Raw genomic sequence first — 11409 nt, forward strand, 5'->3', positions numbered from 1 at the left:
GATCTTAATACTAATAAGATTTCAGATATATATGTTGATTCGTTTATCACTTTGATTTACTATGAGTGAGAGTTATATAGTAACTTGAGTACTCCGTATCTTGGGTGATAGCGGTTAATATATGATATTTGATTATCTGTATTAGTACTCGTATCCGATAGAGGTTAATGACATCCCCTTAAGGAGCTCAATAATGTTTATTGCGTTAAACCCTGCAGGTTGATTAAGTTCAGGCGCAATAATAAGTTTTGAGTGGTACTGCTTAAGAATTACAAAGAGATTAATTAATTTAAGCTGTCAGAGCTCTAATTAATTAATGGATGTCGGATATTTTAAATACGAGGATTTAATAAGTCTAAATACAAGCCCCGACTCAAATGCCGGCAATAAAGGGGTAAGTCAATATCGGTTCTCTAGTGGAATGAACTGATATTTATAAATTAATTATGGTCTGGGCTGACCATAGATAAATTAATTTATTTGAGGCCCATCTTTATTCCTTGTATCTGGTCCCTGGACTGGCCCAATGTCTCCTAGCCCAAGAAGGGCTAGAAATCGTCCCTGCCCTATAACTGGCGCCTCCTCCCTTTGTTCTGTATTATAAATACAGCTGTCAGCTCTCAGGAAATACACACTGATAATTATTAGGGTTTTTGAGAGCTCAGGAGGCGCGGGAAACTGTAGGGAGATTTCTAGCTTGGGACTTTCATAGCTCGTTGTCCATCCAACGGTGAAAGCTGAGCGGGATACAGTCGAGAAGATCAGAACTGGAGTCTTTCGACACGATCATCAACGACCTCTGCATCCGCTTCACAAGTAAGTAATTCCTAACACATATGTGCAACTGTTAAATTCATAAGAGGATGTTTAAGATTAATCGTTGTATGATAAATTAATAATAACCAAGAAACGATCATCGGGCAAAGCGGAACGTTAATTCAATTTAATATTCCTTCAAGTTCAGCTCTGGAGATTTCAGCTCTGACTCTGCAAGTCAGCTCTGCTCTGCTTTGCGCGCGGGCTTTTCTACTCTGGCGCGAGCTTTTCAGCTCTGGCACATGCTTTTCAGCTCTGACGCGGACTTTTCAGCTCTGAACACCAGAGTGCGCCTAAAAACGCCATTCTAACCCAAAATCTCCAAAATTACACTCTTCCATTTATAGAACCTAAATCTCCTGCAAAGCATAAAACAAACCATAAACTGCACCAATTTCCAGAATATTTAACTTAAAATACGCACATGCGAACCCCTAAAATTAGAACAATTAAGCATAATTCAACCCCCCACACTTAGCCTTTTGCTTGTCCTCAAGCAAAATCAATATGAATCCTATGAAGAGATTAGTTTCAACGATGATTATTTCCATCCAAACATTCAACAAAGTCAATTCAAAATTTTACAATCAACACACATCTCTCGATCATGCAAGCAACTTAAAGTTTAAGAAGCAACAAAACAATAATGCAAGTAATTCGATCAGACCCAATTCTCCGCTAGAAGTGAATTCCCTAATGTGATCACATTTATAATCAATATCACCATTTTTCACACTTTATGTGTTTAAGTGTTGGACAATTGAGCCATAATTCATGAAATAAAAACAATTTGGATGTAATCCAAAGTCTTTTCACGTGGTTTCCCATGCTCATAGTTAGACTAGAGGAGTAGAGACTCAGAGCTGTCATGTTTTAGAGCGGCCAGATGTTTCAAAGCTGGCATTTTCAGAACTGGCAATTCGTCCAGCATTTTCACAGATAAGGATACGATCGTAGGCAATCACAATGACAACACTCCTTCTAGCATCTACCGGACAAATCACGTTTTACTTACTTACAATCGTGTTGCAACAAAACTCATAATTCATTGCACAATCAAGAAACATATATCAATAGTAAAACAAGAATAACCACCATACAAACACAAACCCGAAATTCACATCGAAAACCATCTTCTCTTCTACAAATTCATAAAATTTAGCAAGTATCCAAGAATAAGCTAAGCATAGAAAGATCAATCACCCAATTGAAAGTCTAAGCAACAAAACAAGGCACCCCCCACACTTAAAGCATGCCAAGTCCTCAGGGCACAAGATAAAAAGAGTTTAAAAAAATGTCCCTGATTATCGGCATTGAAAAGCATAAGCTCTGTGAGAGGCGGCAAAAAGTGGGGTTTGCGGTCAAACTGAGGGGGGGGGGGGGAATACACCTATGGGCTATTTTTCTTTCCTCAAACTGAGGGATCTCAAGATAGAGATCAAAACGAAACTTTGCACGCAAACTAAGATGCCTGTTAACTGAAAGGAGTTTTGACTAAACAGGGTTGACGACTGATACTGAAAACTCTTCAGTATGGAGTTATCAGTTAAGTTATTGGAACTTAACTGATGCACGTAAGGGCTTCAGTCGAGTTTGCTAAAACAGATATGATAACACTCTTCCTGACTATCAGAGGATAGATCAGTCAGACTAATATCATACGCAGCGGAAATAAACTTAGTTTCGTAATAGCCTCAGTTGAGCACGTTGTTAGTCTTATTGTAACACCCGGCATTTTCACTACGGTATATATGTATTGTTAATATTATTTTCTATTTTCTATTATTTTAAAGAAGAAAGAGAAGTCTCAATTTTATGTAAAAAGCCCAATAATTATTGTCTGGGCTAGTGATTTTGTTAAGTTTTGGAATATAGTCCAATACATGTATATATGGGCTAAGTTTAAATAAGCCCAATACTTTATCATTTGGGCCAATGATTATATTAAAGAGGCCCAAGCCCAAGTCTTTGTGTTAGCAGTGAATCACTTAGCTCTAAGCTGTCGATTAGATTTATTAATCCAGATTAGCTATTCGTCTGGCACGTATCCTTCAGCTTTTCACGCAGCTGCTTAAGAAACCGACTTCAAATCAGTATAAATCTCTTCTATCTCACATCTGATGTTTTTCCCCTCATTCGGCAATACAGCAGCCTCCTCTTCGACGTGGTCGAAGTTCTCGCACCGGAAGTCCTCTCCGTTCCCCATTCTTTTCCGATGTGGAGCCCTAATTCTTAGAAGAAGGAAATTACTACTGTCGCGACTGGAAGGCCAACGAACGGCTGAGCTTCGCCCGTCTCTGCCTTGAATCCATACTCGAGAAGGTGAGAAAGGAAAACGAGCCCTAATTCGTTTCTACTCCCGCCGTCATGGTTCGGCTGCCACCTCCGCCGTCTGTGGAAGACCGGCGATTCAGCGGTGCCGCTCCATTCACGACGCCGCTACTGCTGCTACACGATCCCCTCCGAGGCAGCAAGCGCTGCCGTCATCATCGTCGTCTTGGCTCGACTGAACAGGGTTGCATCCCTCGTCGTCGAAAAGTTAAGTATTCTACTTGTTATTGAAGAAAGTGTTTGATGTTGCTTGTGATTTCTGAGTTCATGCCAAAATAATCGAGGCATAGGTGACTTCTCTCTGAGATTCCTAAAGTGAGATATTAAACAAAATGTTATATGTACTTGAGGTAAATATTCACTAGAATCTAGTGATAGGATGATAGGAATCGAAGTTCTATCCCAAAGCCCCAATTTTCAGCCTCTTTCATGAACCCTAGAATCTATTCCCTTTATATTAGCATTAATTGACTATGTATAAATGTTTATATGTATGCAAAGATATTATTGAGAGTTATTTGGGTATTTACTCAAAAGAAATCATGATTTCCCAATAAGTTTAGTTTAGATGGATTGGTGGATTTGGGAATTTTTGTTATAGGATAGCTATTTGTTTGATGCTTGTGTAATTGTACTCTTTGAGTTGTAAAATGAGATTATATGATAATAATTGGAGGATATTAAGCATGCTACTATATGTTGATGTGTTGAACATGAATTAAGTTAAGCTAAAGCATGCTAATGTATATTAAGATGATGTATTTGAGATCCTATAGCTTTTATTTGAGAAAAATATGAGTGATATGTCATTGAGCATTGCTGTCAGTTTTCGGGTTGGACAGAACAGTATGTTTCGGGGTACTTTTGATGATGTTTTCGGAGTCCAAATAACTTGAAATTTTACTGTAATAAATTCATCATGTGTAGTCGTTCTCTGCAAAATTTCAGCTGAATCCGAGACCTCTAGGTAGGTCAATTTTCTGAAATGTACTGCGCGAAGCAGCGTAGTTCTGTGGCAGATTCTGTCTTTCTTGATATAATTTCTTATACACTTGAGATATTGCATTTTTGTAAATTTTCATTAAAAATAGACTTTAAGAAATTTCTAAAAAGGTAAATCATGTATTTTTCTTTGAAGAGGTTGATTTTATATGATTTTTCAAAGTTGAGATTCATATATGATTACATATTTGAAGTTACTTATTTGGGATAGTTGAGTAAAACTATGCTTAAGTCATTGGTCAATTCTTGAATTGATATTTTAGTTATCAATTGTAAACTAATCTATATAGAATGGGTTAGTTACTCTTACTTTTTCAACTTGAGATATCCCAAGAGATATGATGTTACTGTTTGCTTTTGGTTAGTTTAGTTGATGCAACCCTAGTTTTGCAAAAGATTAAAAGTTTATCGGGATGCTATTTATAGTTATTTCTTCTTATCTAGTTATCCAACCTTATTTTGTAATCTTGCTATTATGAAGGTGACAGTAACAATGCTAGATAAGTGAGCAAGAGTTTCTACATCGTTAAGTATATCAGGTGGGCTTACTAACTCAACATGTAAATATGCATACTTTAATACAAAGTTTGAGTGTATGCATTTGTTTTCAAATTATTGACTTGCCAATATTTGAGATTTGTATGTTACCATCTACATAGAAGAACGAATTCGGGTCCTGAGCGAGTCAGGATTTGTGTACACAGAGTTGACAGTTAACCTTTGAGTTAGCTTGTCATCGTGTTTGAGAAGGAGGCCTACTTCTCAACACTTAAAGTTATATGATGCGTAGATATGGTACATACATAGTAATCGTCTGCAGACGTATATGATGTTATGATGATTATCGAGAAGTTTTACAGTTTTGCATGCACAGGTTATTTAAATAAAACTCCTGTGTGATGCTTGAGATGTCAAGTTCAATATATAGCTCTAAGAGCAAGCTTTAAAGTTATTTCGGCATGACCACTGAGTGCTTTTTGGTACTCAGCCCTGCGTATGTTTCTAAATATGCAGGTTAAGCTGTGATGCAGATGGTAGCAAGCAGAGCTAAGCCCTCGGTGTATATATATATAATTTAGGCTCGGGATTTCATGTCCTCATACATGTAATCCACTTGAGTTGTTTCCGCTGCAACACTTAATGTACCTTACTTTATTGATGTGTTGTAGAGATTTTAAACCAATAGCTTCGAGAATTATATTATTTAGACAGCTTGTCGTTGTGTTATTGTAAGTTGTCTACTCGTGAGTTTTAAAAGTGTTGCCTACGATTATTCAATATTATAGTGATTTATTGTTAAACTTGGTTCATTTTTATTAGTGAAATCTCTTTCCTTTTTCATTTTCTTTCTCTGTTCTCCGGTCACATCTTTCCCCGGCTTAACTATACACTAGATTAGGCCGGGCTGTGACGAAGTGGTATCAGAGCAGGTCATTTGCTCTGAGCCTAAATATTCCCTTGAGTCTAGTCTAATTTTGAATCTTTGGACTAGTATGAGTAATATAGTAAAAGCTCTGCGCTCCATCTCATCCAGCCTAGCCAAGCCAGGTACGGATTTTCAGAGTTTTAAAGTAGTATGTTACATTTTTAAACAAGTTTGAGATATGAGTTGCAGTTTTGCAAGTATTAGTATGAAGGAAACTTATATATTTTAAAATGAGCGAGTATGGACAACAAGTGTTATTTATGAGTATCATCTACTAGGTCGTTGAGCTTTAATTGCTTAGATGATTGAATTTTTGTGTATGAGTTTTTATACCTTAGTTGGTTTATGGTTATGTAGTAGTTTGACTTTATGGATGGAATAAAAGCTTAGTTATGGGAAATTGTGTATTTACTCGGCACGATGTCTCAAAGAAGCGGTGGAAATCTGCCATCCGCCATGTGAATAATTTAGAGAACTACTCGTCCCCATCAACTTGAAAGAAGAACAGCAGAAGTTTTTCATCGTCAAAATCCCTTTATTGCGAGTTAAGCGGTAGAGTTTCAAAGAAGCGGTAGAGTTTTGCGAGTTTCATGTTCTTAGATGCAATGCTTAACAACGCCTTCTTGTATGTTATTTCAACTACAAGAATCAACTGATTATTAGTGGAAGACGAAGCAGAAGATATAAACCCTCGAGCGATTAGAGAAACTTATTTGGGGCCATTTGGGGTCAGTTCACAGAAGTTTTTATGAAGAACGTGTGTTGGGAACCTTGTGGAATATCCTAACCCTTGTTTTGATGATACCAAAATTCATAGGACTTATATGTAATAGACTAGAATCGTTTTGAACTCAAGTGTTAGAGTTCGTTTCTAGTTTAGTTGCGGTGTCGAAGACTGAAGACTGAAGACTGAAGACTGCAGATACCAACTGAAGTATCAGTTGAAGAATCAGTTGAAGACTGATTATTTAATGCGAGCAATGGACTGATACTAAAGTCAAGTATCAGTTGAACATTCCTCCTAGGACTGATCTTCCAACGTTCAGAGGAATCCACATACGCACAAGTACAGCCGCATTAAATGCAGAGATCTCAATATCTTATCTCTGCAGAGGTCATTCCTATCTGGTGGTTACTTTTCAGAGATGTCACATCTCCTGTCCATCAAAGAGAGCCGTTTCCACACAGACAAGGAACCTCGAAGATTGAAGCCTCAGCCCAAATTCGAATTGCTCTCCAACGGAAGAAATCTTGAGGATGATTTACGCCAACGGATCTATTCAAGAGTTCTCCTACAAATAACGCTCGAGGATCACTTCAATCTTCACCGATTCAACGACATAAGCTGAAGCTCTGCCGAAATTGCTACTCAGCCTAAAGCTTAAACGCCCAAAGCTTGAATCGAAGAAGAGAATTCCAAAGCCAAAATCAGTCACTGCTGATTACATACATTCTCTTAGACCCTAGGCATATATTTGTTTACCCAGAAGCCAAAGGTCAAACTTGATTCAAAGAACTTGTTCTTTGTAAGTATAGTTGGCACTCGTTTAAACCTCTCCCCCATAAGAGTGTTTGAGTGATTCGGAGTTCAGGAAGGTACTCTGAACTCTGAGTGAAAAGTCTGAGCACGAGGTGTGCTTAGCAGGGAAATCCTACGCCAGGTGTGTGGGTGCTGAAGAGGGGTTATCTTCAGTTTACGGTTGTGTGCACCAGGCAAGTACACGGGTACGGTTTGCAGTGCACCAGGCAAGCACTTGCGGAGTGGATTGTTGGTCTGATCAACCAGCCGTGGATGTAGGAAAGGGTTTTTCCGAACCACGTAAAAGTCTCTGTGTTATTTACAGCTTTCAGTTTTACATTCTTACTTGTGCCATTTCAATTGATAAAACTGAACACTGACTAACAGCAAAGAGAAACCTTAATCCAACAACTTGCTCCACCGAGGCTATTGCGAAACTAAGTTTAATTTCCGCTGCGTATGATATCAATCTGACTGAACTATCCTCTGATAGTAAGGAAGAGCGATATCATCTCTTTCTTAGCAAACACGACTGAAGCCCTTACTTGGATCAGTTAAGTTCCAGTAACTTAACTGATAACTCTTTACTAAAGAGCTTTCAGTATCAGTCGTCAACCCTGTTGGTCAAAACCGATTTCAGTATAACAGGAGTCTTAGTTTGCGTGTAAAGTTTCGTTTTAATCTCTGACTGAGATCCCTCTGATTGAGGTCAGTAGATAGTCAGAAAAATAGCCTATAGGTGTATTCCACCCCCCATACACCTATTCGAGACCCCCCGGACCTAACAACGTGTTTTCAGAGCAGGTTGTTCGCAAGAACTATCTGCATCTGACTAGGTTCTATTTGAACTAGATCCTTTTCCTTAAAGGTCTCGAAAAAGTTTTACTCTTTCTTTCTGTGCTTGCAATTTATTCTATCTGCCGTTATCTGTTCTCTCTTTTTGATGGAGACTAACCACAGCAGATTATATTCTCTACCTATGTTTAGTATTGAAAAATACGACATATGGAAGTTTCGACTTGAAAGCTTCCTCACTGCCCAACATTGCCGAATGTGGAAAGTCATCACCAGCGGACCGATCACCATCACCGAAACCATCAAAAGGGTTCCTGCTGATCTCCGACAGGATCCTTACGATGAGGTCCAGCCCAAGTCAAAGGCAGACTTCACCACAGAAGAAAGGAAGCAAGATGAGTTAGAAACCTCGCCAAAAGCATCATCTCCGGCACCGTTCCCGACAAGCATGTCATGAAGATCATCAAGTGCGGAACAACAAAGGAGATGTGGGATATTCTTGAAAGAATGTGCGTAGGTTCTGAGGAAATCAAGGAGAATAAGCTATCCATAGCTTGCCAGAAGTTCGACTCCTTCCTCATGCTCAAGAATGAATATGTCGAGGAAATGGAACAAAGATTCAATCTTATCTTGAATGAAGTTCAATCCATTTCCAAAGACAAATACACTCAACGAGAAATCAACCTGAAGATTCTTCGAGCACTGCCACGTGGAGAATGGCAGATCTACTCAGTCGCTCATCAGCATAAGCCAGGATTCAGTCAGCTCCCGACAAACAAGCTTTTCTCCGACCTCATGGCAAATGAGTTCGACCTTCTGAGAAATCTTGGTAACAAGAAGGCTGGAGGATCAGATGAAGACAGTCCATCAACCTCAAGAGGAGTTGCACTGAAGGCCTCAACCAGAGAAGGCAAGAAGCAAATCAAGGAGCCAACGGAACTCAACCCAGAGGACTTCTTCAGTCAATATGCTTTGTTGACTGAAAGATTTAACAAGATGGAGTCCAAGTTTTGGAAGTACAGAAGGTTCCACAAGCAACACTTCAAAGGAAAAGAAAGAGAAGGGAACTCCAGACATTCCACAGATCGAAGCGGAGAAAGGAAGTCAGCCGCTTACGACATCAAAGACTTGGAATGCTTTGGATTTAGAAAGAAAGGGCACTTTCGACATGAATGCCCTGATCTGACTCCAGCTGAGCGCAGGGAACTGAAAGCTAAGAAAGATCGTAGCTTTTCGAAGAAGAAAGCGATGGTTGCTGACGATGCTGACTCTTCCAAAGACACATCAGAATCATTCGACTTCGATAGTTCCAGCTCAGATGATGAGTGCCGAGCCCCGATGGCCAATGAATCAGAAAGCGTGGCTGACAACAGCTACGACAATGGAATCAATGGCTCAGAGGTAAACTCTCACTCAAAAACTCCTTATACTGATAACTTCCTGATGCTTTCAGGAGACCACTCAGAATCTGGAGATAGCTCATCCGATGAAACTGACGAGTTTGATCAGCTCTTGACTGATCACTGTCAGCTGAGGAAAATGTTCGAAGATCTCCTCAAGCAGAATCAGAAAATGGACAAGGAGATCAATGATGAACGAGCTAAGAATCAGACAATCATCTACTTTCCAGATGAAACGTGTCTTGATCAGCTAATCATGGAGAACAGTCGACTGGAAGAAGAGCTCAGAATCTCCAACTCAGAATGTGAAAGAGCATCTCATGAAATCAAGAGGCTCAATCACAAACTGGAAGAAACAGTCAAGAACTGCATGATGCAGTCTCCCATGATGAGCAACTTTCCATCGAAAGGCCTAGTCAACAGCATCGGATGAAAGGTTGCAGCTGCCAAAGGAAAGGATATCATGATAATCTCAAAGGACGATCCTTCTGAAATCACAACCTCAGAAGAATCAAGAGATCATGATATGGATGAAGTTCGCAAGCGCAGACTGATGGCCAGATCAAATGTTCAACCTCCACGAAGCTACAGACGAACTAAGGAGGCCCCCAACCAGATCATCCTACTGAAAAGGCTGGAAAGCAGATTTCAGTCAAAGATCCAGGAAGGAACATCAGGAGTCAAGAAGAATCTTCCTCACCAATCCAGGGGGAAGAAAAGCCACATCAGTCAGAAACTGACATCCACAGTTCAGTTTCAGAAGGAACAACATCCATGGAGACCATGCAATGCTGAGTCCAGACAAACCAAGAGCCATCCTCGACAACAAGCTACTGGACATCGGCCAAGTCTCCAAAAGTCTGCAAAGACTCGAGTATCTCAGGGAAGATACTTCGCCGAGCAAAGAAGACCTCAACCACTCATCAGACAGAACTGCTACAAGAGTGAGGCCTTCAAAAGGATTTCTCAACAGAAGAATGCTCATGTGCCACCTGAAGCGCCAACGACATCGATCAGACATTCAACAAAGCGCAAGAGATCAGCCAGACCAATTCTGAAGCAGATATGGGTTCCAAAGGGAACTCGAGCTAACATCGAAGGACCCAAAGCTTGATTGGGTGCCTGAAGCAACTCTTCCTTGCAGGTCAATGTCAGGAAACATAAAAAGAAGGAAGAGGCCAAAGCTTCAATCAGAACGTGGTATCTGGACAGTGGCTGCTCAAAGCACATGACGGGCTACAAAGAATATCTATCTCAGTATGTTGAGAAAGCTGGATCCAAAGTTGCATTCGGAGACAACTCAATTGGAAAAACAAAGGGCTACGGTGTGCTCAACATGGGTAACGCCAGTATCAATAATGTTAGCTTTGTTTCTGGTCTTAAACATAATCTATTGTCTGTGAGTCAATTTTGTGACAGTGGTTTCACAGTGAAGACCAAGAAGGATGAATTCACTGTTAGAAACAATCAAAAGAAGGTGGTTCTGAAAGGATTCAGACAAGGAAGTCTCTACGTAGTTTCTTGGGAAGACAGCCCACCAGAAACGTGCCTCATCAGCAAGAGCAGTGTTGGATTTGTATACTGAAAGCAAGAACGTTTTATGCTTGTATACAATGTTTCCTGTTACCACTATCCAATCTCCTATCTGATTGTGTTCATGATTGCATATGTATGTTCTTTATCACAGCCGAAATAACTCTAGGACAAGTTATTGGTTTAGGCTGCGGTATAGATGGAAGTAGTTTGTCTTGACTACTTATCTATACTGGTACGTCATACGTATTGATAGGACCACAGTGAGATATATTCTTCTATCTGACTTAAGTGAAGAATTAAAGATCTCGGTGACTTATAAGATCTTAATACTAATAAGATGTCAGATATATATGTTGATTCGTTTATCACTTTGACTTACTATTAGCGAGAGTTATATAGTAACTTGAGTACTCTGTATCTTGGGTGATAACGGTTAATATATGATATCTGATTATCTGTATTGGTACTCATATCCATATAGGATAACGACATCCCCTTAAGGAGCTCAATAATGTTTATTGCGCTAAACCCTGCAGGTTGATTAAGTTCAGGCGCAATAATAAGGTTTGAGTGGTACTGCTTAA

The 11409-nt window shown here is 39.6% G+C and overlaps 1 long non-coding RNA gene across 1 annotated transcript; it reads left to right on the forward strand.

Annotated features, from left to right (window-relative positions):
* The first annotated feature begins 4108 nt into the window (after window positions 1–4108).
* On the forward strand, window positions 4109–5436 carry LOC130987484 (uncharacterized). The gene is made up of 2 exons (XR_009089770.1): window positions 4109–4688; window positions 5164–5436. It is a non-coding gene; the product is annotated as an uncharacterized LOC130987484 (long non-coding RNA).
* Window positions 5437–11409: the final 5973 nt, after the last annotated feature.

This window comes from Salvia miltiorrhiza, chromosome 6 (genome assembly GCF_028751815.1).
Source record: "Salvia miltiorrhiza cultivar Shanhuang (shh) chromosome 6, IMPLAD_Smil_shh, whole genome shotgun sequence".
NCBI lineage: Eukaryota > Viridiplantae > Streptophyta > Magnoliopsida > Lamiales > Lamiaceae > Salvia > Salvia miltiorrhiza.